General features: G+C 62.6%; 1 protein-coding gene across 1 annotated transcript in view; it reads right to left on the bottom strand.

The window, feature by feature from the left end:
• CNFN (cornifelin) overlaps positions 1-22,270 on the bottom strand; it is a 38,600-nt gene extending 16,330 nt beyond the window's left edge. The window contains exon 1 of the mRNA XM_084614029.1: positions 22,188-22,270. The gene's annotated coding sequence lies outside the window, so the exon portion shown is untranslated. The remainder of the gene's footprint in view (positions 1-22,187) is intronic.
• Positions 22,271-23,259: the final 989 nt, after the last annotated feature.

Here is a 23,259-nt window from a genome sequence, read left to right on the forward strand (position 1 = left end):
TTTGTTGTTACAGAGGACCAGCGAATGGCCGGGAGAACGGAGACCCCAGCGACTGGTGACCTGGTGACCCAGAGGCCCAGCTCCGGAGTTGCAGCTGGGTCTGGCCAGCGGGAGGACAAGGGGCTGCGGAGAGAGGACCCCAGTGACCGGACCAGCCGGTTCCAGCCAGAGGGGCAGGAGGACAGAAGAGGGGAGGAGGTCCCAGGCGACCCTGTTTACCTGGAGAGAAGACAATGGACAGAGGCCGGGCTTGGGGCCAGTGATAGAAGCAGGGGGGCTCTGGGCTGGGGAAAGGGAGCAGGCAGAGCCCACCTGGATGCAGGGGAGACTGGGATGTGCTGGGCTGGGGGAGGCCAGGCCTGAGGGCCCTGAGAGTTTCCTGTGCTGTGTTCAGACGCTCACTAACCCCTCCTGTGTTACGCTGGCTGAGTGTCACTCCAGCCTAGAGAACAGGGTTGCGTTATTCCCTCTGGGAGTGGAGGGATCGGGGGTGGGGGTGGGGGTGGGGGGGAGATTACTCCCTCTGGGAGTGGAGGCCCCAGGGGTCCGGAGTGAGTGGACTCCCTGAGGGGCCCCCGGCAGAGACAGGCAGGCTAAGGCTCCGAGAGGTGCGGCTCCAGGAGGTGGAGGGTCTTAACCCCCGAGAGAGAGTGGGCCCCCCGAGAAGGGCTGTCTCGCTGAAGGGGGTTCCCCGCAGGGACCGCACGGGCCAAGAGTGGGCACGACCTGTGATCAATAACATCATGGAACACCCCACCACCCTGCCAGCCCTCACACGCTGTGCCTCAGTTTCCCTGTGCTTTGCCAGTCCCAGCTCTCACTGGAATGGCTGGATCCGACTCGGGGAAACTCAGCACGATTTCCATCCTCTCCAGTCTCCTTTAATGTCAGGGTGTGGGCTGGGCTCTGCCCTGGGTGGATCCAACTGGAATTATCCCAGGAATGCTGCTATGGGCAGGTGGGCGTTAATCTGGTCTGGGGCCTGGGCCGGCACCTCTGCCCAGCACCTTCACCTGCCAGCTAGTCCTGACCCAAACACAAAGCTCCTTTGACTCAGGTTCCCTTTTCCTCTCCCCCTCCAAGCTCGTGCGGGGAAAGAAACAGGCTAGATCCCTGCAAAGGGGCAAGGTGCTCTAGTGGATGTGTTTATAGCCTGGGGGACAGGACTCCTGGGTTCTTTCCCTGGAGGGGAGTGGGGTCTGGTGGGTTACAGCGTGGGGCTGGGAGCCAGGACTCCTGGGTTCTCTGCCGGAGGCAGTGGGTGGTCTCAGCCCTGCCGTGGCACAGGAAGGGGGGGTTTCCGTCCTACCCGCCCGGCTATTTGTATATTCCGAGCTCATGAGATACATTATTCGGGAGAAAATGAATCTTTCATGACTGATTTGTCGCCGCCTCCTCGAGCCCCGTTGTTGTTTAATGTTTCAATTTGGAGGAAGCAAACATTCAATCAGGCGGATTAACTATTTAATGTGTGTCATCAGTCAAGCTGTCTGGCGCAGGGCAGGCCTGGTGATGCTGGACCAGGCCGCGGCCTACGGCTCTCCGCCGAGGAGTCGACATCGATCCCACAACTCCTTTGTTAAATTATCTGCCGTGGGACAGGGCGGAGTCCCGAGGGGTGCGCAGGAGGGAACAAGGCACCAGAGCGGGGGGTAGTTATTTGGGGGCATAGGGCAGAGGAGGACCTGGGATGCGGGGGCGTGGGATATGGAGGTGCAGACTGAGATCATCTGCCCCCCCCCCGGTGTCAGGAGCTGCACAGATCCTAGCTAAGAGCTGGGACCCACCCCCCAGCCGTGCCAGGCCCTGCACAGAACCCAAGTGAGAGAATCCATGTCCCAGAGACAAAGTGGGAATGTCCTTAATGTTGGGTCTGAATATTGTGCGTGCCTCAGTTTCCCCGGTGCGTTACTCAGGTGCTTTGGTGGTGGGATCAGGGGTGTGATCAGTGCAGAGATCCGAGCGGGCAGGTGTGACGGTGACTGGCTGCCCGGGCACAGAGACCGGCTGCCACCCTGTGTCCAGGCGACTGGCAGCCAGAGCTGCTTCCCTGCAAGATGGAGGTGTCTGATGCAGCCCAGAGGACCTGCTGGCCCAGGAAAGGGGCAAAGGCCGGAGGGGGGAGCTGGGGGTGACTGGGGCTGGGCTGCAGGAAGTGACTCAGTCTCCTGGTTTGGGACTCAGGGGGGAGCCCAGGGCTCTGGATCCCCCCAACCCCCACCCCAACGGAGTTTGCTGCAGGTCCCTGGTCCCTGCACTCACAAGCTCTGTTCTACGCTGGGTTCCCCATGGCTAATAACCCGTCTGTGTCACTCGCTGGCTGCAGGGGATAGGGCCCTTTGGGGGCGTGTGAGGCTCCCCAGGGGCCCCGTCCAGGGGGACTCGCTGAGGGGGGTCCCGGGGTGAGCAGGGGGCTGAACGCTCCGAGGTCGGACCCAGGAGGCCCGGAAGCCGAGCAGGCTGCTGGCCCTGATGGGAGACGATTCCCCAGAGTCCTGCCTGGCTTCATCCGGAGCCGGGCCAGAGCCCCCAGCCTGGGGCCCCATCACACCTGTAAATACACAAGGGCTGAGAGGGGAAACAGGCCCCGAGAGAGACAAAAAGAGTTGCCCAGCCCAGGGTCACCCAGTTCCTCAGTGCCAGAGTCAGGATTAGAACCCAGGAGTCCTGGCTCCCAGCCCCGCCCCCCTGCTCTAAGAGAGAGAACCCAGGAGTCCTGGCTCCCAGACAGACTGCTCATGCCACCCTGAGAAATGGCTAATCAGGGATTTATTCTCTGGCTCTGCAAAAGGCAGGGCCAAGCTGGGGATCAGAGAGTGGTGGTGGGGCTGGGGACACAGGAGGGGCTCTGGCAGCAGGGGGGTCTGGATGTGCTGATGGGGGGGATAGGGGTGCAGCGGGTGCTGGGAGCAGGATGGGGAAATGGGGGGCAGGGTTCTCTGTCACTTTGGGTGGCCAAAGTCAGCAGCGACTCCCCTTTAAACCCCGAGCAGGGGCAGCCGGCAGCCCTGCCCCCCCGGGTGCTACGAGGGAGGTGGGTCGCACTGCACCAGAGGTAGCTGGCAGGTGAAGGGGTCAGCAGGCCCGTGGGATGGGGGGGATCTCTGGGGGGTTTCAATATGGGGGGGGGCTGACCCCACCCAAAAGAATTCCTGGATCTCTCCCCCTCCCCTCTAGCTCCCGCCTGGCCCCACGTCGCTCTGCTACTCTGGCCACACTTGATATTCCAGAGCGCGCCGCGCCTCGTTCGACCCTCGCCTGGGGTGGGGGCCGGGGGCTGGCTGCTTTCGTTTGATTTAAAGGAATGAAGCGCGCGCTGGAGGCCGGAGCAGGCAATTGCTCCGCTGATGGCTCGCCTGATGGGCCCAGTGACAGCTAAATAGCCAGCTGCTGGCAGCCCGGGATATTGCTACAGCCCCCCAGCCCCTGGTCTCAGTCACCCCCCCATGCCCAGCTAGGGCCGAGGGAAGTGGGGAACCCAGGAGTCCTGGCTCCCAGCCCCCCCTCCTCTAACCCACCAGACCCCACTCCCCTCCCTGAGCTGGGGAGCGAACCCAGGAGTCCTGGCTCTCAGCCCGCCCTGCTTTAACCCACCAGACCCCACTCCCCACCCAGAGCTGCCCCACTCCCTGCAGCCCACTGGGCCAGCACTGACTGGCAGGGGAGAGTTCCCCCTGCTGAGCCCCAGCCCCGCTCCCTGCAACCCAGGTCCTTCGCGCCCCACTGGGGTCATGGGGTATCTTCCAAATCATTTCTCTGGGACTTCAAATCCCACCCCCAACATCAAGGGAGGCTCCCAAGTGAGCGGAAAACTCTCAGCCCCACGGATTCCCACTGGAGCACGGTCTTAACACTCCCGAGCCAGGCCCGGGCTGTGTCCTGGGTTTGTGCATCTGTCTGTCCGGGCCCCAGATGTAACGGGACAGACGTGCCTCTAACGGGCCAGCAGGTGCTGCCTCCCCCACCCGCTCCCTGGGGCTTCGCTCACCGTTAACCTGTGCAGCTGATAAATGGAGAGGCTTCAAATCGCACAGCTCCCAAGCGGTAACGACCCCCAGAGCCAGCCGCACACCCACCCGGAGCGCTGAGATGGGGGAGTCCACACACGTCCGCACGCACACCCCCACGCACGCGCACACCCACGCACACCCACGCACACACCCACGCACACACGCACACCCACACGCACACCCACACACCCCCACGCACACCCCCACGCACACACGCACCCCACTCACACCTCCACCCATGCACACGCACACCCACACACACCCCCATGCACACACACATGCACACCCACGCACACCCACGCACACCCCCCACACACCCCCACGCACACACACACGCATGCACACATGCACACACGCACCCCACTCACACCTCCACCCATGCACACGCACACCCACGCACACCCCCACGCACACACACACGCACGCACACACGCATGCACACACGCACACACACACCCCACTCACACCTCCACCCATGCACACGCACACCCACGCACGCACACACGCACACACACGCACACCCACGCATGCACACACCCACGCACCCCCACCCCCACACACGCACACCCCCACGCACACCCACACACGCACACCCCCACGCACCCCCACGCACACACCTCCACCCATGCACATGCACACCCCCACACACACCTACGCATGCACACACACACACACGCACCCCACGCACACACACGCACCCCCCCACAGCCACGCACACACACGCACACCCCCACGCACGCACACACACACACACATGCACGCACACCCCCATGCACACACACGCACGCACACATGCACACATCCACCCATGCACATGCACACCCCCACGCACACACACGCACCCCCACGCACACACACGCACACCCACACACACCCCCACGGACCCCCACGGACCCCCACGGACACACCTCCACCCGTGCACACGCACACCCCCACGCACACACCTCCGCCCATGCACACGCACACCCCCATGCACACACACGCACGCACGCACGCACACCTCCACCCATGCACATGCACACCCCCACGCACACACACGCACACCCACGCACACACCCACACACGCACACACGCACACCCACGCACACACACACACACACCCACGCACCCCCCCACACACACCTCCACCCATGCACACGCACACCCCCACGCACCCCCATGCACATGCACACGCACACACATGTGTGCACGCACACCCCCACGCACACCCCCACGCACACACATCCACCCATGCACACGCACACCCCCATGCACACACACACACACACACACCTACGCATGCACACACACGCCCACGCACACAGGGTCAGACCAGACCACACCCCTGACCCCGCCTCCCCAGACCACAAGGTCTTGCCCTTGCCACAGGATGAGAAGGCGATTTCAGAGACAGGTCACAACGTTATTCTGGACTCAGAAGGGGATTTAAAAAAGTGAACTCGGTTGGAAGAGGGGCCTTCCCCCCCAGTTCAGCACAGGTGCTGATCCAGCCCCTGGGCAGGGCCTGGCTGGTTGGCAGGGACGGGGAATAGGACACGGGGACTTCCCCCTCCGCCCCCGGATCGGCACCAGCCCCCATCTGGCCCCAGGGCAGGGCCTGGCTGGCTCGTGGGGACGGGGAATGGGACACGGGGCCTGTCCTATCTATCCATCCGTCCGTCCCCATACACCCATCTATCTATCCATCCATCCGTCCCCTCCTGCCTGTCCTGCCCCCCTTCCCTCTCTTCCTTTGTCTCACTCTGCTCGGCTCTCTGGCTCTCTCTCTTCTCTCTCAAGTGTTTTCAATTTTATTCTGAGTGGAATTAACTACCCCTGATGTCAAATTGCCGCCGCAATCGATAATAATATCTTTACAAAAGAGGATATTCTTCTCTCTGCGAACGGCCCCTGAAAAATGGAAAATTTAGTCGAAATTGATTCATTACTTGACACTTTATAGGACGGGCCTGCTATTGATCGGGGCCTGTCATGTCCTATCTGCCTTAATCGAAGCTGAAGCCCAGTGTCGATGGTGGTATTTTTCATAATTCCAGGAGACCAGACAGATACAAAAACACACACAGCTCCTTCCCTGCTCCCTCCGCCCGCCCTCGGGGGGGGATGGTTCTGCTAAAGCCCCCTCCCAGCCTGAGACACGTCCCCCCTCAGCGACACCCCCCACAAGCTCCCCCGGCAAAGAGCCCCCCAGCACAAAACCTGTCATCCTGCCAAGCCCCCCGCACTTCCAGATACACCCCGGGGAGCCCCCCCAGCCCAAGATCCCCCAACAAATTCAACCCACCCACCCACAAGGAAAGGGACATTGTCCAGAAAGAGTCCGCACCAGAAAGGGCTGGTGTGAGTGTGTGTATATATGTACCCCCCCACACACACTAGCCTAGTTTCTGCCCCCAGCTGATATTTTTCCTCCCCAAATATAAAATCTCCACAACCCAAAGCACTGTGGGGGGGGCAATAAGTCTAGCTCAGCCCCCCAGGTGACAATGCTGGGCCCCTGTATCTTCCAAACTCCCCCCCCCCGTGCTGGCCAGATTAGCTCTGGCCTGGCCAGGGGCAGCTGAGGCCACTGTAGTGGGGACCGGGCACGGCTGTGTGTGTGAGGATGGGTGTGTGAGTGTGAAAATACACACTCAGTCATGCACACTCCCTGACACGCACGTGTGCACACACACACAGAGCAGGGCTCAGCCCCTTCATCACACACACACACACCCCCTTAAGTGCACTTTGATCTCCAACTCCTAAGAAGACACTCCAGGCAACTTCAGGAGTAAACTCTGCCCCCCCCCGCCCCCAAACACCTCACTTAACTTGTTACTCACCTCCTAGAATGTAAGGCCTTGGGAGCATGTGTGTGTGTCTGTGGGGGTGTGTGTGAGAGAGAGAGACTCTGTGTGTGTGCACACGCTGGGGGGGAGGAAGCTTAAGGATCCCTCTAGACATTTGGTGCGAGGATTTTATAAACAATGACTTGGTCATTTTTCTTTCTTTTTAAAGAGACAAGAAAATACACATGGGAGGCCCCCCGCCCTGCACCCAGGAGCAGCGGGGCAGGGGAGGCCGGAGGGCCTGGGGGATGAAGGAGGGGAGGCCAAGCCCAGCACCTTGGGTGTTGCTGGCAGGTTCCAGGCTCCTGCCCTGATGGAGCAGCAAAGCAGGTCGATATTTAATTGTTATTGCAGGGAGAGAGTGTGTGTGTGAGGGGGGGGAGCTACTGGAATATTTGTAGTGTGTGTGTGTAACTCTGTGATACAGCCCCCATCCCAAAACTAGAAGGGCAAGTTCAACTACACCCACACCCACACACAAACGCACACCCACGCACCCTCCATCACACACCCACACACACAGCCATGCATCTTGAGGGGGGGATAGAGGAAGAGGAGATGACACGAAACTTGTGCATTGTGTGTTGTTTTGTTTGTTTTGGTCCCAAGGGTGGAACTCCAGGCTATAAGACACACATAAGGGGGTTCAGGTAGCCACTGGCAACCCACCAAAATGTCAGGCCTGGAGAAAGGGGGGAGGCAGGGGAGAGATTGGAGAAAAGGGTGACATAAAAATTGGTTCCAAAAATGGGACACTAAGCCACAACCCCCCGCATACACAAATTGGGGCCACATTCAGCTTCCAGCCCAAAGACATCTGTCAAATTTGAAGGGGATCTATGGATAGAAGAAGGGGGAGATAACACCCAATAAAATATTGTGGGGTGTGTTTTTGTGTGTGTGCTGGTGTGTGCAGTGGGATCATTATGCCACCCTCCCCCCACTCAGGAGCCCATGTTTAGGTATTGCAGGCCGTCCATTAGAATGTGAAGGTGTTAGGATGGGGAAAGGCGCGGATGACACCCACAATGTAATATAGGGTCCGTGTGTTGCTTCTGTGTGTGTTGGTGCTAGCCATGGGCTCCCTATGCCACACACACCCCTCAAAGCCTGGGGCGCATGTTTAGCAAACCCAGGTCATTCATTAATTTTGGTTGGGGGGAGTTAGGCTGGGGAAAGGGGAAATGACACCCAAAATGTGTTGTGGCCTGTGGGTGTGTTGGTGGCAGAAGTGGGATCCCTCACAACTTCACACAGACAAAGGGTCAGGGGCCAGGCTCAGGTGCCCCAGGCCACCTCCCAGCATCTGAAGGGGCTTGAGGATGGAGGACAAGCGTGTGTGTATGTCACACACACACACACACACAGCCCCCTTATTTTCTGCAAACCAGCCAGCGCCTCCTCTCCCTGTCTAAATGAAATCAGTCATTTTCATCAAGTGCCCGGCCAAATATTATCTACAGTCCATTCAGAGGGATCGAATCTTATTTAGAGTCGCGATTCGACATCTGTTTTCAAATTTGATCAGCTATGAACTTTATTTTCCGAGTTTGAGGAAAATTATATGCATCGATCCGAGGCCCTGGCAGCTCCTACAAATACAGCCCGAGCCCCGGCCTCTCCCTCCCGCCGGCGAGGGGAGGAGAAGGCGGCGAGACACCGTCTCCTCTCACACACCTCCCCTGCCTGCCCGCCCGCTGCCGGCTCCAGCCTCCCCTGCCGACTCCTGCCCCCCCTGCGCGGCTCCTGCCCCCCCCGCCCGGCTCCTGCCCCCCTGCGCGGCTCCTGCCCCCCTGCCCGGCTCCTGCCCCCCTGCGCGGCTCCTGCCCCCCCCGCCCGGCTCCTGCCCCCCCCGCCCGGCTCCTGCCCCCCTGCGCGGCTCCTGCCCCCCTGCCCGGCTCCTGCCCCCCCTGCGCGGCTCCTGCCCCCCTGCGCGGCTCCTGCCCCCCCCCGCCCGGCTCCTGCCCCCCCTGCGCGGCTCCTGCCCCCCCCGCCCGGCTCGTGCCCCCCCTGCCCGGCTCCTGCCCCCCTGCGCGGCTCCTGCCCCCCCCGCCCGGCTCCTGCCCCCCTGCGCGGCTCCTGCCCCCCCGCCCGGCTCCAGCCTCCCCCCCGCCCGGCTCCTGCCCCCCTGCGCGGCTCCTGCCCCCCCGCCCGGCTCCAGCCTCCCCCCCGCCCGGCTCCTGCCCCCCCTGCCCGGCTCCTGCCCCCCCCCGAGCCTCCCCTGCTCGGCTCCAGCCCCCTGTGCCCGGCTCCTGCACCCCCCCAGCCTCCCCTGCCCGGCTCCCTCCCCTGCCCGCCCCGCTCCCGGCTTCCGAGCCGCCCCCTCTCTCCCCCAGCCCCCTGCCCGGTCCCGTCCCCCCCCCGCCCCCGCCACTTTCTCCTCATCTCTTCCTCGCGGCTTCTTTCCTTTCCTTGTCCTACCCACCCGTCACCAGTTCCGAGGGGCGCTGAGTCCCCCCCCCCAAATAAGGGAGTGAATGATTTAATTTTAATGAAAAGAAAAACGTTTTAAGAGAAGCCCCCCGCAAAACCACCCCCCGGCTCCTGCAGCTGCCTCCCCTCCGACCCCCCCCCGCGGCCGACAGACTGACCGACCGGATGGTGACCGGACCGAACTGTGAGTAGCCGAGCTGGGAAAGTTTCCTGCGGGGGGGGGGAGTTGGCTTGTCTGAGTTTGTGTTGTATTGCGGGGGGGCATGTTGACTCCTGGACCGGGGGGGTGCAGTTCTGGGGGCAGCAGCTTCACACTGGACTTGGGGGGGGGTATTTTCCTGTCTGCTTGGCACACGGCGGGAGTACGGGGGGGCTGACCCTTGAGTTCCCCCCTCCCCATATTTCACACTATTATCGCCGGCGGCAACTTCCCCCTCCTGCCCCCAAGTCCCTTCCTCTAGAGGTGAGTTTCCCTGTCCTACCCCTGTCCCCCCCATCCTTCTCTGTCCCAGCCCCCCAGCCCTCTCCTGCCCTCCTCCCCACTCTCCCATCCTTCTCTGTCCCAGCCCCCCAGCCCTCTCCTGCCCCCCATCCTTCTCTGTCCCAGCCCCCAGCCCTTTCCTGCCCCCCATCCTTCTCTGTCCCAGCCCCCCAGCCCTCTCCTGCCCTCCTCCCCACTCTCCCATCCTTCTCTGTTCCAGTCCCCCATCCCTTTCCTGCCCCCCATCCTTCTCTGTCCCAGCCCCCCAGCCCTCTCCTGCCCTCCTCCCCACTCCCCCATCCTTCTCTGTCCCAGCCCCCAGCCCTTTCCTGCCCCCCATCCTTCTCTGTCCCAGCCCCCAGCCCTTTCCTGCCCCCCATCCTTCTCTGTCCCAGCCCCCCAGCCCTCTCCTGCCCTCCTCCCCACTCCCCCATCCTTCTCTGTCCCAGCCCCCAGCCCTCTCCTGCCCCGCCCCTCCCCAGAGCTAACTGGAGCCCGGTTTCCGTTTAGATTAAGGCAGGGAACCTAATTCCAGGGCAGGGGATCGAAGTTTCTGGCAACAAAGGGAAATAGCGTATCGACCCGCGGCTCCGGAGATTAAGAGACAAGTGTGTGTATCCATCAGCGCTAAACTGCCGCCCGCGGGCCCTGCGGACGCGCCCGGCCTGCCAAGGCCCTGCGCCGGGGCCGGGGCCGGGGCCGGGGGGGCAGCCCCCCTGCCGACAGGGGGCAGGAGGGACCGGGGGAGGGGGGCTGTGAATGGAGTGACCCCGAGCCCCCCCTTACCCAGGGTGGGTCTGGGGAGCTGCCCAGCTCCCCCCCCATATCCCATTTCTCTCACCCCCCCCGTGGCCCCAAGGCTGAGTGACCCCCAGGCGCTGGTGCTGGAGGGTTGCAGCCACTGAGAGGGCAGGGGGAGTGGGGCAGTTTGGGGGGACCATGTGGGTCAGGGCTCTCCCCCCCCCGAGAATATCCCCCCTGGGAAGGGGGCGGGGGGAGTTGAACAGATTCACGCTGACTTTGAGAACTTTCTGCCCCTTACCTGTTGGGGGGGGTTCAGGTCAGCCTGCGGGGAGGGGGGTGCCTGGTGTGCAACGCAGGGTGTGGGGGGAGGACCACGGCTGAGGGGGGGTCTGGGGCAGGGGGTTGCTGTGGGGGGCACAGGAGGGGTCCTGAGTCCAAGGGAAATACCTGAAAGGGAGGCCAGTCCGGAAGCAGCCCCCTGCCCCCACCCCCAAGGAGGGAGGAGCGGGAGGGGCGACTCCTGAGCAGACCAGCTGGGATGTGGGGGGAGAGGAAACAGGGCAAGACTTAACCCCCCCCACCCTTTTGCTAATTTCCCGCTCGCGCCCCCCCGCCGACGCCGGGCTCAGGAGGGGTGAGAGAGAGTCGGTGTGTCCGTGCGTGTGTGTCCGTGCCTGGCTCTGTGTGTGTGTGTTTGTGTGGTGCGTGGGTGTGTGTTTGTGTGGTGTGTGTGTGTTTGTGTGGTGCGTGTGCATGCAGTGGGTGTTTGTGTGGTGCGTGTCCTGCGTGCGTATCTGTGTGGGGTTCTGTTTGCGTGGTTGTGTGTTTGTGTGGTGCGTGTGTGTGTTTGTGTGTGTGTGTTTGTGTGGTGTGTGTGCGTGCAGTGTGTGTGTGTGTGGTGCGTGGTTGTGTGTACAGTGTGGTGCGTGGGTGTGTTTGTGTGGTGCGTGGGTGCCACATGTGTGTGCAGTGTGTGTGTGTGTGTTTGTGTGGTGCGTGTGCGTGCAGTGTGTGTGTGTGTGGTGCGTGGTTGTGTTTGTGTGGTGCGTGGGTGTGTGTACAGTGTGTGTGTGTGTTTGTGTGGTGTGTGTGTGGTGCGTGGGTGTGTGTGTGTGTGTTTGTGTGGTGCGTGTGCGTGTCCGTGTGTGTGTTTGTGTGGTGCGTGGGTGTGTGTACAGTGTGGTGCGTGGGTGTGTTTGTGTGGTGCGTGGTTGTGTGTTTGTGTGTGTGTTTGTGTGGTGCGTGTGTGTGTTTGTGTGGTGCGTGTGCGTGCAGTGGGTGTTTGTGTGGTGCGTGGGTGTGTTTGTGTGTGTGTGTGTGTTTGTATGGTGCGTGCAGTGGGTGTTTGTGTGGTGCGTGGGTGTGTGTGTGTGTGTTTGTGTGCATGCAGTGGGTGTGTGTGTGGTGCGTGGGTGTGTGTACAGTGTGTGTGTGTTTGTGTGGTGCGTGGGTGTGTTTGTGTGTGTGTGTTTGTGTGTCCGTGTGGGTGTTTGTGTGGTGCGTGGGTGTGTGTGTGGTGCGTGTGTGGTGCATGGGTGTGTGTACAGTGTGTGGTGCGTGGGTGTGTTTGTGTGTGTGTGTTTGTGTGGTGCGTGCAGTGGGTGTGTGTGTGGTGCGTGTGTGTGTTTGTGTGTCCGTGTGGGTGTTTGTGTGCATGCAGTGGGTGTGTGTGTGGTGCGTGGGTGTGTGTACAGTGTGTGGTGCGTGGGTGTGTTTGTGTGTGTGTGTTTGTGTGGTGCGTGCAGTGGGTGTTTGTGTGGTGCGTGGGTGTGTTTGTGTGTCCGTGTGGGTGTTTGTGTGGTGTGTGTGTGGTGCGTGGTTGTGTGTACAGTGTGTGGTGCGTGGGTGTGTTTGTGTGTGTGTGTTTGTGTGGTGCGTGTGTGTGTGTGTGTGTGTGGTGCGTGGGTGTGTTTGTGTGTGTGTGTTTGTGTGGTGCGTGTGTGTGTGTGTGTGTGGTGCGTGTGCGTGCAGTGGATGTGTTTGTGTGTGTGTGTTTGTGTGTGGGTGTGGGTGTTTGTGTGTCCGTGTGTGTGTTTGTGTGTCCGTGTGTGTGTTTGTGTGGTGCGTGCAGTGGGTGTGTGTGTGGTGCGTGTGTGTGTGTGTGTGTGGTGCGTGTGCGTGCAGTGGGTGTGTGTGTGGTGTGTGGGTGTGTGTGTGGTGCGTGGGTGTGTTTGTGTGTCCGTGTGGGTGTTTGTGTGTCCGTGTGGGTGTTTGTGTGGTGTTTGTGTGTCCGTGTGGGTGTTTGTGTGTCCGTGTGGGTGTTTGTGTGGTGTGTGTGTGGTGCGTGGGTGTGTGTACAGTGTGTACAGGAGGTACAATGGGCTGCTCGCTCCCCGTGTGTGTCTCCCTGGTGCTGGGGACGAGCCCCGCGCTGTGTGGATGTGACGGGGGGACACACACCAGTGCGGACGTGTGTCTGCTTCGCGTCTCCCCGCCGGGGCGGCCCAGGCCAAACCCGGGCTCGCTGTGTCCGCTGGGCGGCGTGTGAAGCCTAACCAGGAGCTGGGGGACCCCAGGGAGCGTGGCCACACGGGGCCACCGTGGGGAGACAAGTCCCTCCAGCTCCTGGCCTCAGCCCCGCGGCCCGGTCTCCAGCATGGCCCGGCCCCTGGGGGGTCCTGGCCCACTGCGGCTCCCTGGGCGCGGACACTCGCTCTATGATCTGCCCCGGTCGCACAGACGGGGCCAGGAAACCCCCGGGGAGGCAGCAGCCAGGGGCCTGTGCTAGGAAACGGGGCCTGTTCCTATGGTTTGGCTCCTTCCCGGGGCCGGCCTTAGGGGAAATGGCAGCCTGGCAAACTTGTATTTCGGGGCCCCTGGTCCCTGAGGATGCAGCACCCCCCCATTGCCCCGGCCCCCATGGGCTCCTCCGGCGCCCCAGGCCCCACACCCCTGCGCCCATGTGGGGAAACTGACCTGGATGCACAGAGCACCTGGCTCAGGCTGCTCCCCCATCCTGTGCGCGCCTGGGGGCTGGGAGGGGGGAGCGAGGAAAAACGCCAGGGCTCCCCGCAGCCGCTCACTTTCCCCACCTGGGCAGCATTGGGGCAGCCCAGCCCAGGTGGGGAATTGACCGGGGTGCGTGGTGGGACAGTGGGGGGGGGAGCAGTGTCTTTGTGTCAGCGTTGCCCCCTCCAGGAGGAAGCAGGGAGAAATCTGGGTGCCCCTCCCCAACAACGCGGCGCTCCCCTGGCAGCCGGGAGCAGCTTCTGGCTCTACATGGGCAGCACACACCCCTCAGGGCACCCCCTTGACTAGGCACCCCTGGCTGGTCGCCCAGGTGGCCCACCCCTAAGGCCGGCCCTGTGGAGTCCTTCCCTCCTTCCATTCTCTCTTCTCCCTCTTTTCCCCTTCGTGTCACTCACTTTCTCATCCTTTCTCTCGGGATCAATTGTGACCCCATCCGCCCACCTGCCCTCTGCAAAACTCACCCGTCACTTGTTGGTGTGAACTCACCCCGTCCACACCAGTTCCCCGGCCACACACAGCCCTCAGCCGTGTGTAGACAGCGATCATCCCTCCCTGGGCACACACCTCATCCATCTGTCCATCCCCCTAGAAACGCCCCCCCTGCAGCCACCCTCCCACCCTCTGTCTGTCTGTCCATCCCCAGACACCTCCTCTATCTATCGCTAGAGATCAGGTCCCCACTGCCCCCAGGAGACTCCCTCTGTCTTTTCCTGCTCCCTTGGGATGCTCCCCAAGTCACAAAGATTTCCCTTGGGGGGGGGTTGACCTGTAGCTCCCGCCATGTCCCCCAGACCCTGACCCCTGCCCTCCCCCTGCCCTATATTAACCTGGCAAGAGCAGGCTAGCGCCCAGCCCCACATTCCCCAGATCTGGAGATGGGGGGCAGGGGCTGCATAGGGCCCAGGCAGGCCCAGCCTGGTAGAGGGATGGGGGGTGCATTGGGGCACAGGGGCACTGGAGGAGCAGGACTGGGGCAGTTGGGGAGCAGAGATTGGGGGGCACAGGGAAGAAGGAGGTGCAGGGCAGTGGGGAACAGGGGGTAGTGGGGAGCAGGGGGTGCAGGGCAGTGGGGAGCAGACCCGGGCCAGGCAGGGGCATCACTAGCAGCAGCCCAGGGAGGAGCGGAGCCCCATCGATCGGCGCCCAGGAGCCGGCTGTTAGGATTGCATCTTGTCACAATAATTTATTGCTCTCATCCCCGCCTGATCGATGGTTTGAATTAGCGAAGCGCCCGGCTTTAATATTTACCCTCCGCGCTGCGCCTCCAATCTCCATCCTAATTGATCCGGACATGCCAAGAGCTGGGCCGGGGTGGGGCTGCGGGGCAGGGGGACAGAGAGCTGGGTGCCCACAAGGGCCCAGGGGCCATGACTGTGCGTGCACAAGTGTGCGGGCGGGCGTGTGCACAAACAGAAACAGACACACACGGACACAGCCATTGTGCACACACACAAACGAACCCAACACACCCTGAGAGACACACACACACCACGCGCAACACCGGCTCTGGGGTTAGCTGTACCCCACCTTTCTGTCCTAACCTCTGTGCGCCATTTCACTTCGGTTTTCAAACTGGTTTCACTTCCGCTGCTGCAAACGCCAGTGCAGACGGGCCGCACCCAGCCTGGGCAGCAGGTGAAGTGTCACTGAAATAAAGGCCCCAGCCGCTGTGATGGAAACTCGTGCCAGCGGGAGAGTGTGGGCGAGGCCGGAGTCTGTCCCGTACATTTATCCCGGCGAGCGCCCGGGGGCCTTAGGTGGGGGCGTCGCGCAGGGAGGCCGGTGAGCAGTGCCGTCCGCCCCAGCCGCACGCTGGGAGAACCGTACCAGCCACCCCCTGGCCCAGCCGGCTGGCAGCACGATGTGCGTGTCCAGCCTTACAGCAGTGCACAGGGGTGGGTAGAACCCTCGCACGGCTGCCTGGCGCCCTGACACGTTCCTGGTCCTGGCAGCAGCCGTGGCCCGGGACGCTGCCAGGCCCGGCGCTAGGCGCTGCACAAATGCGGCACAGAGACAGACGCTCCCTGGCCCCCGGGAGCTTCCGAGTGAAGTATGAGGCAGGAGACCTGCATGACAGGACGGGCCGCAGCCCACCAGCACCCAAACCAGGCACCCAGATTTTCTTGGCATCGTGGCACAAGGGGGTCTGAGGAGGGCTTTGAAGGCCGGGGGGGGGATGTCTCCTACTGGACCAACTTCTGCTGGGGGGAGAGACGAGCTTTTCCTGGCACCAGCAAAGCTACAAACCTCTGCATGTCTCTCTGTCTATCCAGCTATCGCTCCCCAGACACCCCACATCCCCATGCACCCCTCTATCTATCTCTCCCCATTCACCCCCCTCTAGCCCCAGACACCCCCACTAGCTATCGCTCCCCATCCACCCCGCATCCCCATGCACCCCTCTAGCTATCTCTCCCCATTCACCCCCTCTAGCCCCAGACACCCCCTCTATCTATCTAATCTATCTGTCTATCCATCCCCATGCACCCCCTCTAGCTATCTATCCATCCCGCTCCCCCATCTCTCTCTATGCAGCAGGGTTTCCCAAAGCAGTTTCGGCGCATAAAGCCTTTTGACAATCTGCCTCTCCATGTTTAAGTTTGTTTTGAAAAGAGGCTCCTCTCCCCTTGGACAGTTCCCCTTGGGGCGGCCTGAGTTATGGGGTGCGGGAGAATCACCCGTTTTCTTCAGCCCTTCGGCGATGGGGCGGGGGCATGGAGCTGACGTGTGTGTGTACCCAGGGCTGTGTGTGACTCTGGGTGTGTGTGTACCCAGGGCTGTGTGTCTGTGTGTACCCAGGGCTGTGTGTGACTCTGGTGTGTGTGTGTACCCAGGGCTGTGTGTGACTCTGGTGTGTGTGTGTACCCAGGGCTGTGTGTCTGTGTGTACCCAGGGCTGTGTGTGACTCTGGGTGTGGGTGTGTACCCATGGCTGTGTGTCTGTGTGTACCCAGGGCTGTGTGTGACTCTGGTGTGTGTGTACCCAGGGCTGTGTGTGACTCTGGGTGTGTGTGTGTACCCAGGGCTGTGTGTCTGTGTGTACCCAGGGCTGTGTGTGACTCTGGGTGTGTGTGTACCCAGGGCTGTGTGTGACTCTGGGCGTGTGTGTGTACCCAGAGCTGTGTGTCTGTGTGTACCCAGGGCTGTGTGTGACTCTGGTGTGTGTGTGTACCCAGGGCTGTGTGTCTGTGTGTACCCAGGGCTGTGTGTGACTCTGGTGTGTGTGTACCCAGGGCTGTGTGTGACTCTGGGTGTGTGTGTGTACCCAGGGCTGTGTGTCTGTGTGTACCCAGGGCTGTGTGTGACTCTGGGTGTGTGTGTGTACCCAGGGCTGTGTGTGACTCTGGGCGTGTGTGTGTACCCAGAGCTGTGTGTCTGTGTGTACCCAGGGCTGTGTGTGACTCTGGGTGTGTGTGTACCCAGGGCTGTGTGTGACTCTGGGTGTGTGTGTACCCAGGGCTGTGTGTCTGTGTGTACCCAGGGCTGTGTGTGACTCTGGTGTGTGTGTACCCAGGGCTGTGTGTCTGTGTGTACCCAGGGCTGTGTGTGACTCTGGTGTGTGTGTGTACCCAGGGCTGTGTGTCTGTGTGTACCCAGGGCTGTGTGTGACTCTGGGTGTGGGTGTGTACCCAGGGCTGTGTGTCTGTGTGTACCCAGGGCTGTGTGTGACTCTGGGTGTGTGTGTGTACCCAGGGCTGTGTGTGACTCTGGTGTGTGTGTGTACCCAGGGCTGTGTGTCTGTGTGTACCCAGGGCTGTGTGTGACTCTGGGTGTGTGTGTGTACCCAGGGCTGTGTGTGACTCTGGTGTGTGTGTACCCAGGGCTGTGTGTGACTCTGGTGTGTGTGTGTACCCAGGGCTGTGTGTCTGTGTGTACCCAGGGCTGTGTGTGACTCTGGGTGTGTGTGTACCCAGGGCTGTGTGTCTGTGTGTACCCAGGGCTGTGTGTGACTCTGGTGTGTGTGTGTACCCAGGGCTGTGTGTGACTCTGGTGTGTGTGTGTACCCAGGGCTGTGTGTCTGTGTGTACCCAGGGCTGTGTGTGACTCTGGGTGTGGGTGTGTACCCAGGGCTGTGTGTCTGTGTGTACCCAGGGCTGTGTGTGACTCTGGTGTGTGTGTACCCAGGGCTGTGTGTGACTCTGGTGTGTGTGTGTACCCAGGGCTGTGTGTCTGTGTGTACCCAGGGCTGTGTGTGACTCTGGTGTGTGTGTGTACCCAGGGCTGTGTGTGACTCTGGTGTGTGTGTGTACCCAGGGCTGTGTGTCTGTGTGTACCCAGGGCTGTGTGTGACTCTGGTGTGTGTGTGTACCCAGGGCTGTCTGTGTGTTTTGTCCATATCCAAATAGCTCCCCCAATCCCGTCTCTCTGCTCAGCAAAGAGACACCCGGACCCTCCTTGCCTGCAGTACGTGGGGGGGGCTGTGGCTTGGCCGGCTCCAGCGTGTTGGATTTGTGGGTACAGCGGGGTGTCCACACACACAGCTAGGAAAACACAAAACTACAGCGGATCACGCACCAATAGCTACACAACCAACACACCGAACGACTGGATAGAGCGAGGGGGTGTGTAACACACCTCCGGACATACAGCCACCTATCAAGGCACACGTGTAAACACAAGTATTGCAAGACCCCGAGGTAGAGATGCCTGCACACGTGCCTATAAATAGACACACAAATATATGAACACACTTGTGTATAAACACACACGGGCTCAGCCCCTCCAGCAAGGGGCGGCAGGGAGACACACACACACACACCCCACCTGGGCGTTATCCCTCCATAACGCCCGGCCTGTTAGGAACTCCCCATAACCCATTAACACGCTTTAGTGGTTTTGTTTCCTTCCTGCCTAGGGCCCCTCCTCGAGGCCGGCGGCCTGAATGGTGTTTGTCGCCCCCCGCCGCCCCTGCCAGCCCTTCCACACACCCCGTTGCGGCCTGAGCCTGAGCGTGACACGTGTCAGCGCCCAGGTCCTGCCAGACCGGGTGTGGGGAGCTATTTGGGTATGGACAAGACACCCCCCCGGAGGAAAGGCCCGTGTCTCTGGCGCGGCAGGGCGCTGTTTTGGGCGCAGGGCGCTCTCGGCCCGGCCCAGAGGAAGCCGCGGGGCGAGGTCTGAGGGCCGGAGGGGGGGGTGGCTGCTGCTGGGTTGTGTTTAACCCTTGCAGGCCTGGTTCCCCCCCCCCCGCAGCCCCAGCGCGGGCTTCAATTAGCCCAGGCGGCCGGGCGCGCGACCTTACAAGTTTAATTAACTTCCCATCAGGATGAGCGATGGGGCGCGCCCGCCGCCGCGCTGATGTACCAGCGGCTGGGCCCGAACCTGCGGCCTCCTCCAGCCCAGCTCCCGCGGCTCCGCCTGTCCGTCCGCAGCGCTCCCTCCCCGGGACAGGACCGGGGCGCAGCGTTCTCCGGCCGGCCCCTGCTCCCCAGAGGGGCTGACACGCGCGGGTTTGTTTCAGTGCGACTTTCCCCGCGGGCGGGGGGGCGCTGAAAACTTTGAAAGAAACCCCTGGTGTGTGCGTGGGGGGGGGGAATTGGGGTGTTCCAACGGGAGGGTGAGTGATGGGGGGTGCGCAGAGCTCGCTGAGGGGGGATTTCAGTTAGCACCCCCTTTAGAAGGGGATACTGCCCTCTGCAAGGGCTCGGAAACATTGCAAAGCCAGGGACCTGGGGAACGCCAGGCCACTTGAGAATCACCCAGACCCCAGCTGATTCCAGGAGATCAGGGGCGTTGGAAACCACTGGGTGAACACCCCCCCCATTGTCCCGCCTTAGGGGGCTTCATTTACAGTTTGTACCAAAATGCTCCCAGGTTTCACCCAATATTTCACAGTTCGGTTTTTACCAATTTTCACGCAGGGCTGGACACGAGCTCCCCGACCCCTTCCGGGGTCACCCGGCCCCCAAGAGCGGCCCAGGATGGACCCGTCCCAGACAACCGCAAAGCGAATGTTTTGCACCATTTCCCCCCGCCCGGGTGTTTTGAAATGCCCGTGACAGTCTGGCACCGGTGTCTTCCCGGGGCTCCTCCCAACAGACAGAGCCGGGCAGGAAGCGCCTCGGGCGCCAGGGTTTGATCCGGACCAGCCCAGGGCCTCGGCTCCCCGGCCGGGCTGGAGGAGGGAACCTGGTGACGCCAACAGAAGGAGAGAGAGAGAGATGGGATGTGTGTGTAAAGGGGGAGTGCCTAGATTGTGTGTGTAGGAGATGTGGGGGGGGGTCTCGGGTGTCTGTGTAGATGCGATGTGTGTGTGTGTGTAGATGTGATGTGTGGGCATGAGTGGGTGTGTACAGATGGGGGGTTGTGTGTTGTGTAGATGCGATCTGGGGGGGTGTGTAGATGCGGTGTGTGTGCAGAGGGTGTGTATGTGAGGGGGGGTGTGTAGATACGCTGGGGGGGTGCGTAGACGGTGTGTGTGTGTAGATGCGGTGTGGGTGGGTGTGCAGATGGGGAGGGGACAAAGTACAACCCGCCCCTGTTGCTTTCCGAGCCCCTGGGGGGGGGTTATGACACTGGAATCCCAGGAACCGCCCCCCCCAGTTCTCCGGGGCCCTGAATTCTTAGGGTCAGTCAAAGCCCCCGTTACCGGCGTGGGCAGAGCCCCCCGAACGCCCCCCGGCTGGGGCGCCGAGCCATGGGGCGGGCTGGTCGGAATCGCTCCGCCCGAAGCGCTCCGGGCCCGGCCTGGACCCCTCGCGGGATTCTGACCAGCCCCCCCCGCAGGAAGAAGGATAAAAACGGGTCTTTAACCAACCGCCCCCCCCCACTAATGACCCCCCGGGGATCGGTGGAGGCTGGAGATAGGCCGGAGCCTTTCAGGCCCCGAACTCCCGAGCGGGGGTGGGGGGCAGAGAGCGGAGAAAGGCGCTTGTCAAGTGGATGGAGGGGGTGACACGCGGGGTCCCCTCCAGTCCCGTGTTCTTGGGGGTACATTCATCCCGCTGCAGGGATCTTGGGGCCCACAGCGACACATCCCCTGCGTTGAGGCCGGGCCAAGGGAACCCGGACAGGACCCCACAGCCCCGCTTCTCGCCAGGCCGGGGCGGGGCGAGGCGGGGGGGCAGTTCGTCCTAGTATCCAGCCGCCATCTCTCTGGCTGCAGGCGAAGCGCGTCACCGCCCGCCCCGGGGAACAGCTGAGCTCACGCAGTAAATAGTTATTTACATAATAATTATTCATAAACACAATCCCCCCCCCAGCTGCGGGGCCCAGGCGCCTCCCATCCCAGGTAACGAGCCCAGGGCGGGGCTGAGACCCGCCTAACCAGGAGCAGCTGGGAGCGGCCCGGGGCAAACCGCCCAGCGCTGCCCTGCCCAGCGCAGCCCAGGGATCTCGTGTTAAGGACCCCGCCGGGGAGCCAATCACCAGCAGATATTAATTAATCGCCCCCCCCCCCAGGGCCAGGCCCGGAGTGGTAATGACACAAAGATCAGCCGGGGCGGGTAGGATCAAACCTTGGGGCCTGGGCGCCAGCCTAAAGCAGCCGGCGGGTTTGGGCCGCGCCCCGAGGGGTCCGTCTGGAGCCCAGTCCCTGTGCAGGAGCCGGGCTGGCTTCACCCAGAGCCCCCCGTATTCGCGCCTCAGGAGGCGGAGCTGTGGGGGTCTGGGAGCAGGCCTGAGGGGGTCACCAGAGACCCTTCAAAGGAAGGATCTGGGGCCGGCACCTGGGAACAGGCCCCGGTGAGATGTCTCAGGTCCCCCCAGGAAATCCACATCCCTCACCCGGTCGGACCGTCCTGCTGCTCCCTTTCCCCCAGCTAGATTGGCAGTGGAAAGGCCAAAGCCCGCGAACCCCCGCCGAAAGCGGGGCTCAGGGCACGCCCCGCAGAGCCCGGGCAAAGGGAGGGACAAGCTGGGAAGTCAGAGAGGGGGGCGCTGCTCCGCGCAGCCCCCGCCTAGGCCTGGACAGACAGATAGACAGCGCCGGGCACCCACTGGAGACCTAAACCCGCTAAAACCAACCACTGCAGGAGCGTCTGTCATAACCTCTCCGAAGCCCGGTACAGCGCCAGGGACCGGCCCCGCCAGCCAGGCCGGGGTCGGAGCAGCCCGGGGGCAGCTGGACTCTGGGGGGGTGCCCGGAGTTGTTTGATTACCCCGACTAGCCCTGGTTAGCGCGGCGGGATTCTGCCCGCGGCTCTGGGGGAGCCCCTGAAAGCTGCTCTTTGGGAATGTCCCGGGGGTAGTACGGGGCCATCCTCCCCGGGGGGCCAGAGCTCCCCGCTCTCCTTGCAGGGGGCGCTGGGCGCTTCACAAGTTACTTTTGTAAAGTCTCCCTTCCCCCTCCACTAGGAAAAGCTTTTGGGGGAGCACCCCAAAACCTCGGAGTTGGGGGGCTGGTTCCCCTTATCACCAGGGCCTCGCTTCGGTTTCCAACCCACCATTCGTCTCCCTGGCGGTGGGGCTGTAACCGCCCCCCCTTCACTCCAGGTTTGTTTAACTCCGTTCTCTACAGCCAGAGGCCAGCCCCCCCTTCCCGCCCCCACATCCGCCTCCCCCCCACGGGACCCACCAGCACAAACAGCCCTCCAGACACTGGAATGCAAATGAAGGTGGGAAAAAGAACACTGGGATTGCGGCGGGGGGGTCTAAAACCAGCCTCCCGCTCGCTTCTCTGGGGTGCGGCTGGAAAGCGCAGACTGGGGGGGCTGTGGAGGGCAGCGGGGCCCGGTTCAGGAGGGACCCCGAAGGAGAGGAAGGGGGGGAGTTAAGTCACCTTAGCGCGGTCTAGCGCAGCTGCAGCTTCCTCCTGCGCGGTATCTGCCTGTGGCCGGGAGCGCAACCCCTGTTGCGCAGGGCCGGGAGCGCAACCTTCATGTGCGGGGAGACAGGCCCCCGCCCCCCAGCTCCCTTCTAGCCTCCGTGCCGCAGCCGGCTCCTTGCAAACCCAGGGCAGCGGGCCGCGCTGGCAAAGCGGCGGTGGGAAACCCCCCTCGCTGCCAGCCCGGGATGTCCCCAGAGACCCCCGGCACTGGCTGACCCAGCAGCCCCGCTGCCCGCGCGCTTGGAGAGCTTTGCGCCGGGCCTGCGGGGGGCTGGGGAGGGTCCCGGCCCGTCTTCCCTCTCCTGGGGCGGGGGTAGCCGAGCGAGGTGGGGGGTCTGGAGCCTTATGGCTCCTGTTTCCCAGAGCTGGGGCAGCCCCACCTCTGGGGGGGTCCTCGCTCCCCCCTTGGGGGCAGACACCAGGGAGAGCCACTCCGGGTGCGCGCAGAGACCCTGGACACGTCACACACGAGCCGCCAACGCGGAAGAGAGACTCGCGTGCTTTTGCACACGCGGCTGCCCGCAGGTTTATTAGGCCCAGAACTGAAACCCGCGTGTGGACCCTCGGCGCACACGCACATGCAGACACACGCCCCCCCCCGAAATGCGCGCGCAGAGAGAGTCGCGGGGCACCAGGCTGCTTGGTAGGCGCGGTGCGCTCCGGCTGCGGCAGCGGGCGGCCACGTGCCCGGGGAGGGTGTTGAGCTGCGGGCGGACCGGTCCCTTCAGTGCAAGGGGGGGCCCTTTGATTTCCGGGCAAAGTATCTCGGGGCCGGCGCCCCCGCCCCTTGAGCAGGAGAAGACCCCCAAGGACCCGCGCCTCCCGGCCAGCGGCAGGGCCGGGGCGCAGAAAAGGGCGTGGGCCAGGCCGGAGGGCGACCCAGCGCGGCCCCTCGGCTCCCAGCCACTTCGGGGGCTGCGCTAGGCGGGAAGCTCCGGCAAGCAGCCCCGCGAAGTGTCCCCCACTCCAGCGGGCGAGAAGGTGGGGGTTCCAGGCTCTCCCTCCCTGCTCGGGCGGGGGGCGG

This window comes from Lepidochelys olivacea (genome assembly GCF_965140295.1).
Source record: "Lepidochelys olivacea isolate rLepOli2 genome assembly, chromosome: 24".
In the NCBI taxonomy this organism is placed as follows: domain Eukaryota; kingdom Metazoa; phylum Chordata; order Testudines; family Cheloniidae; genus Lepidochelys; species Lepidochelys olivacea.